This window comes from Dinoponera quadriceps, unplaced genomic scaffold (genome assembly GCF_001313825.1).
Source record: "Dinoponera quadriceps isolate SergipeBrazil2010 unplaced genomic scaffold, ASM131382v1 scaffold2119, whole genome shotgun sequence".
Lineage (NCBI taxonomy): Eukaryota > Metazoa > Arthropoda > Insecta > Hymenoptera > Formicidae > Dinoponera > Dinoponera quadriceps.
In genome coordinates, this window is record NW_014556166.1 from 33,598 (window position 1) to 41,003 (window position 7,406).

The following is a 7,406-nucleotide window of genomic DNA, read 5'->3' on the forward strand; positions in this document are numbered from 1 at the left end:
GATAAACGTTGCTTCGGTCCAAGGTAGCTTCACCATATGCCACAGTCAACATTCGGAATGCGTCCGCGCACTTAATTTTGTTTTTCACACAAAATTTGATACAGATTCTTTGATCCATTTTTTGGAATAGGCAAAAATCGAAGACGAGCCAAAACACGTCCAAGCAAAACAGCTGTCAAAGATAAACTGAATATTCAAAATGGCCGAACTTGTCGGCGTAAGTGAGGGACATAAGTACCAACATAACGCCACAAAAAAATCGAAAATCGAATATACGTAACTCGCGGAAATTCAAAATTCGTGATACTTTTTGAACAGATCTCGTACGTTCAAATAAAAAGATATGTCTGTAAAATAGTATTTGTGATCAATTCAACACATTAATAAAATATTTCTAACATTTTTCTTTTGCTTTAACAATCAATAAATAATCGTAAAATTAACACTAACAAAATCATGAGAAGAGAGATTAATAAAGAAGGTTACATATCATATTAATTTTATGGTTATTTATTGATTGTTAGAGCAAAAAAGAAAGTGAACGAAGTATTTTACTAGTGTAATCAATCGATTACAAATGTTATTTTGTAGATATGTCTTTTTATTCCAGTGTTTATCGCAAGAATTCTCGGTATGTGTTTCCTCGTTCTAACGTTATCAGACAATTATAGGTTTATCCATCACATACATGTACACGTACTTATATGCATATATACACTTAAAAGAATCCCAGAATCGTCTCGTTTTATAGCAATTTTGTTACTATACTCGTTACTGGCTGCACAGAATTAAAACTCTTTTTGCATAATTACAATACACACGTTAATGTAGTCGAGAACGATTTTTTTCGAAGAACGAAAAATGTTTCATAATTTGTGAATTTTTTGGTTTTTTTAAATGAAGTCAACCCTCCTCGTTTACATTAACGTGTATATTGTATTGTAATTGTACAAGGATTGCAAAAGGATTTTTAATTTGCAGCCAATAACGAATATAGTATTAACAAGTTTGCAGTAAAACAGAACGACTGCAGGATCTCCGTATACATGTGTATGTATACATGATTGATAAATCTATAATACACTTACTTCTTCAAGTATATACCCATATACCAGGTGTAGAAGTATGAAACCGGAATTTCCCTATAGATGGTGCTAGCCATCAGTTTAAGGACCGTAAGACCGCTTCTGCAGCGCCATCATCTCCCTCTAACAGCTGACGAAGATTTTCAACACACAACAACCCAAGTTCCATCTACTCTTTCTAGGACATTCTGACGTCGGATGATCCTTGGCACACTTTACGCATCTAGCTTTGCGATGACAAAAGCGCTTTATGTGACCATATCTTTGACATTTGGCACATTGTGGAATTTCTTGTTTGTATCTGAGCGGTTCAAATCTTATTTTACATTGAAGAAGTATATTAATATAATAAATTTTGTTGTTATTGGTGTTTGGTTTTAATTTAACAAAAAAGATGGGTTAGGGTTTATTAGTTTTATATTGTTTAATTTTATTGGTAACTGAATGGCCTATGTCATTCAATTCCTTCCTTATGTTCTCCAAATTGCTTGATGGGTGCATGTTTTTTTTAATATTACTTTAAAGTTTCTGTCTTGTTCCAGTTTATATGTGTGAAATTCTGTATTTCTATTTTGTAGTTCACTAACAATTGTGGTGTACTTTACAGAGAGTTTAGGTTGTATTTTTCCTTCATCATTTTTGATAATTTTAATTTCATATTCGTTTTTTGCTATATATTCTAGCAGTTGCGTGAGAGGCTGTACGAGGTCTGGCTATTAAATAACGAGACTGCGCGCGCAGAAGTCGTCCTAGAGGGGAAGGGGGGGAAACGAATGCAGCGTTGGATAGGTGGAAGTATCTACTATTCCAGTACGAAAACTCGTTTTGTCGCTGTAGCAGTATTTTTTCTATAGAGGTTAGAAACGAACGTGTTTTTTTCTCGTGCCGATAACAATGTGTGACGAAAAACACGAGCAACGGATCAATGTGAAATTTCTCGTTAAATTAAAAAAAACTCTGACTGAGTGCTATAACTTGTTGAAAGAGGCCTATGGTGAGAATTCTCTATCTCGTGCGCATGTTTTCGAATGGTATAAACGGTTTTCTGAAGGCCGAGAGAGCACCGAAGATGACCAACGTCCAGGTCGACCTGTCTCTGTTTCAACTCCGCAAACAGTGACCAAAATCAATGAAATTGTGCGCGGAGATCGTCGTATGAGTATTAGGATGATAGCTGAGACTGTAAACGCCGATAAAGAAACTGTCAGAAAAATTTTACATGACGAATTGAACATGATGAAAGTTTGTGTGAAGTTGGTTCCAAAAATTTGATCCCTGACCAAAAGTTCGTCCGTCAACAGATCTGCTCAGATTTTCTTGANTATTAGGATGATAGCTGAGACTGTAAACGCCGATAAAGAAACTGTCAGAAAAATTTTACATGACGAATTGAACATGATGAAAGTTTGTGTGAAGTTGGTTCCAAAAATTTGATCCCTGACCAAAAGTTCGTCCGTCAACAGATCTGCTCAGATTTTCTTGAGAGGTTAGATGAAGAGCCTGAATTGATGGAAAACTTGCGATGAAACCTGGATATTCCAATACGATATTGAAACTAAGCGGCAATCCATGCACTGGAAAACTCTTGCATCCCCAAGAATGAAAAAAGCAAGGATGTCGAAATCAAAATTTAAAGCCATGCTAATCGTTTTTTTCGACATCAACGGCATCGTGATGACTGAATGGGTTCCAGAAGGTCAAACTGTAAACCAAACTTACTCTTTGAAAGTTTTGGCAACACTGCGAGAGCGAGTTCGTAAGAAACGGCCGGAGTTGTGGAAAAACAAGTCGTGGATCTTGCACCAGGACAACGCACCTGCCCATAACGCGCTGTCTGTGAAGCGTTATTTAGCCGCTAGAGGCACTCCAGTGCTCGAACACGCGCCGTACTCGCCTGATTTAGCACCCTGTGACTTTTTCCTGTTTCCAAAGATCAAGTCTGTCTTAAAAGGAACCCGGTTTGAGTCGATGGAAGAGGTGAAGCGAAAATCGGCGGAGCTCCTAAATACACTTACAAAAGAAGACTTCCAGCATCGCTTAGACCAATGGAAAAAACGAATGGAACGATGTGTGGCGAGGGGAGGGGAGTACATTGAAGGGGAGCATTAGATTGTAGAATAATTTTTAAAATAAAACTCTTTTTCATAAGCAGTCTCGTTATTTAACAGCCAGACCTCGTATTTTGGTTACTCCGGCTACGAAGATGGAAGGAAGCTTTAGAGATCTTCTCAATGATGATCTCTCCTCGTTACTTTGCGTTCCCTGATCAAGTCCTAGGAATCTATTTGATACAGATACTGGTGATCCTATCTAGTAATTACTACTTCTGGACTGTTTAGGGGTTATTTTGTCTGCAGAACTATGGCGTGGCCTTTGTTTTGGATTGTATTCCACCCAAGATTGTTCTCCATTATTCGATTGCGAGACTGAAACCGCAGATAGAGTGGTATTCTTTATTTGGTGATTTTCGATTCTTATTTCGTCGCTGACCGAGTGAGATCTAGTCCTGTTTGTCAAAAGGTTCTTGTTTATAGTTGTCTGTGGCGGAAGGTCGTGTCTATTATTACTGTGCCGGTCATCGTCGATTTTATTCTGGTTAGTTTTTAAATATTTATCCATTTTTAATTCTACGAAAATGGTGGATCTGATCGTCGCCCCGAGCAGTCCCCTATACCTTCGGAGGGAAGGTGCTACTGGGTGATATTCCAGGGAGCACACCAATTTTCCTGGGGTGCCGTTTGAGACTGCATTATTGTTCTCCCGCAGCCATACACCTCTCGGCACGCCATCTGACACCTTGGGTTAAGAGTGTTTTTCTGTCAGGGTTGTCTCCATTAGCTGACTTGTCCCAATTTTAAGGCATCGAGAGCTCACCCTATTGCCCTTGCATATCTTAGTATTATCCAGGGAGCATGACGAAAACATGTATGCATCGAACTGAGTAGGAATAAATGGCACTTCTCAAGTTTTACTAGTGTTCCTTCATCAGCAGGATGAGCACCTCTGAGACCACATACTACCCCTTGGCCTCCCTCCAGTCTATTACGTGAAAAAGTATTCCATAAAAACTAGCAACCAACCCACAGAAAATTAAAAGTAAGAAAGGTACCGAAAACATATATGCCTTACAAAGGCAGAAAATATATACATGCCTTACAAAGAACAATATTTACAGCCACCAAGCAACCCAAACTGTAACTGAACCTTTCAGAAGCGAAACAGAGAACTCCACCTGTGGCCACTGCTAAATTCTAGTATCACAACACAAAGTATACAACACAAAGTACATTGTGGTATTAAAATTGAGAAATGAACGACGTGCAGTTTATAAGTTTGCCTTATGATAAACTCAGTTACAAATCCGAAGATATAAAAGGACTATCATCGACTAAACAAACATAAAGAACATGCATTCTTTGTATTGCATTTGTTTAAATTCTCAGATTTCACGAGAGCTAAATGTCGAGCATAAATTGTCATTGTTACAGCTGTTTCTCCTCTCGTCCTCAAACATGATTTGAATACGCATAGAGCGTTAACGTGACGTGACGTGAAGAAAGGGTATTACGTTTTTACATCTGTCAGCATGGAAAATATTTTTTCTGCATCGGCATTAGAATTTGAAAGAGATCGTATAGCATTAATTAATTTCATCATTGTAGGATACTATTTTTCCATTCGCGTCTTTAATTTTCACTATTATTTTTCATGAATCGTTGAAGTCTAACTTTAGGATAAAGTTTTTCTGCTATGATACGAAATCCACATATAAATACTGCCATTCTTTTCGCAACATCTCCTCATCAAACCCGCCGAATCGTTTGGAAACAACTAAAACATCCTGAACAACGATGTTCGGATCAAAAATTCGCAATTTGGTAAAAAATTCCTCTCTGACAATCAGTCTGTGACGAATTTCTTTGGCAGCAATATTGTAGAATTGCAAACAATTAACGTAAACTGATTTAACATTTTCACCCTGATCTTTTTCATTTAATCGATCAAGAAGATCTTGGCACGCTTGTCCAACCAGAACTTGATCAGGAAAACGACGATTAGACGCGCGTAAAGGATTAATAATACCCATTGTAACAAATTCTAACAACGGTGCTTTTACAGCGTTGCAACGGTTTTCAACAACTTTTCCGCGGATGACTGCAATAAGTGAACTCTTGTTTCTTGAACTTCAAATGACGTATTAAATTTGTTAAATGCGTCATGAATATACTCAAGAAACAACAAGTACGCTTGAATTTTTGGATTTTGCATCATAAGTAGCAAATAAGCCTCAGACTTCGATTTCTCGCTCGCTTGTTCTTCTTGCAAAAATTTCAACAGCATGTCCCAATTTTCGTTCTAGCCACGCATAAATAACAAGAAAGCCATCGCGTTTCAGACAATTTAAAAATGTTTCTATAATGTGTGCCGAAATTAAATTAAATGTTTCTTGAAATTGTTTAAAAATACACGCGCGTTTGGGACTGCTGGAGATAAAAAACGATGCCATTTTGTGCAGCAATTCCTCGCATGCTTCCGGAATTGCTTTGCAAGCTGCATTTGCTACTAATGCAGATGAGTGACACGGATATGGTATAGTTATCAAATTTTTGCAATATTCTTCTAATTTCTTTTTAAATGATTCATATTTTCTTATCATAACGGAGGCGGTATCATAGGAATAAACGAGAATGTTTTGGAACCAAATTTGATTTTTCCACATCTCGGCTCTAAAAGTTATAAATAATTTTTCGGCACTGCAATCACTCGCGTCTAAATGAATTAATTTAAATAATTCTGTTCGAACATCCAAAGTCTGGGGGTCGACATACCGAACAAGAAATGTCATCCATTTATCATTAGTTTATGACGTGGCGGCGAGGAGCGCCCGTCACAAGGGCGAGGGCCCTACCGCGGAGCGAGTGGCGTGCTCACACGAGCACCGAAATAACCCTATTAGTTTTTTTTTTGTATTTTTCTTTGAGTTAGCGGAGGCCGCGCGCTGCGGGCGCACGGTAGCGGTAGAGGCGAGCCCCGCGCCCCGATCGAGTGTACACCCCCGCTCCGAAGGGCGGCGAGAAGAGAAAGGAGCGTCGACCGCCGGGCTGTCGTGTCGATAAAAACGAGTGAGAAGTTTTATGACGGAGTCCCGGAGTTGGATAACCCTTAGCGGTGACGAGCGAGAGAGAGAAAGAGCGAGTCAGGGAGAGAGCGAGCGAGAGAACGAGCCAGGGAGAGAGCGAGCGAGAGAACGAGACAGAGAGAGAGCGAGCGAGAGGACGAGACAGAGAGAGAGAGAGCGAGCGAGAGAACGAGCGAGAGAGAGAGCGAGAGGATTATCGTCGAGGACCAGCCGCCCGGGAGCCCGTAACTGTAAGGCCGCCTCATCGCATTCTTTTATTATTATTTTTATTGGTGTGATTGGGATTGTCGTGGCGTGCGAGGTCCCGGCCCCTTGGCTCGACGGCCGGTCGATTAGCGAACGCGAATAGCGGACGTCACGGGTCCGCCGCGGCGTGGTAAGTACGAGCGAGTTACGTATCATATAGCTTTGACGTGGTTTGAAAAAAAAAAAGAAAGAAGGGCGAAATAAAAGTGAGTGCTGTCGAGGTCGCTGTTCTTTTTCTTTTCCTTTTCTTTTCTTTTCCATTCCTGTGTCGGTCGCCGACTGACACCGGCGTGACCATACGGACCACCCCGGCTTCCGACTTAAAATCACCCCGGAGCTGCCGGTCCTGATCGGGACGAACTCGGGTCGAGTGGCCAGCGCGGACGGCGACGCCGATCGCGGGGCCCGCAGTTAGTGGGTGCGATTCGCGCACCTGGCGCCCACACGGACTCGTGGAGGTCCGGATTTAGTTAGCGGCCCGAGGTTCACCCGTCGGTGTTGCACCGGCGACTCGGAGAAGCCGAGTCGCGAATAACGGTCGCAAGTTATATCGGAAGTTTCATCGATAAATAAAGAAAATTTATTATTTTGCAAAGTATGTTTTAATAGTTTTTATTCGTGAGTGTATAAAACATTATTAATTATTTACAGCGCCTTTTTTCGATTCATCGTTATATTTTACAAAACACCAGGATTTCCCCCGATATTTTGAAACAAACTTAAAATCGCATCTACCGTTTGAAACGCAATGTTCTTTTCGGCAATCCCGTTTTACACGTTTATCCATGCTGCAGAACAAAATAATGTAAAGAAATAACGCAATGAAAAAAGATAACAAACGCCGAAAAAAATTAAATGCAACTATTTTGCACTTTAAATACGTTTACAACAATGCACACTTATATGAAATAAAGCAAAAACGCCTCAATAAAATA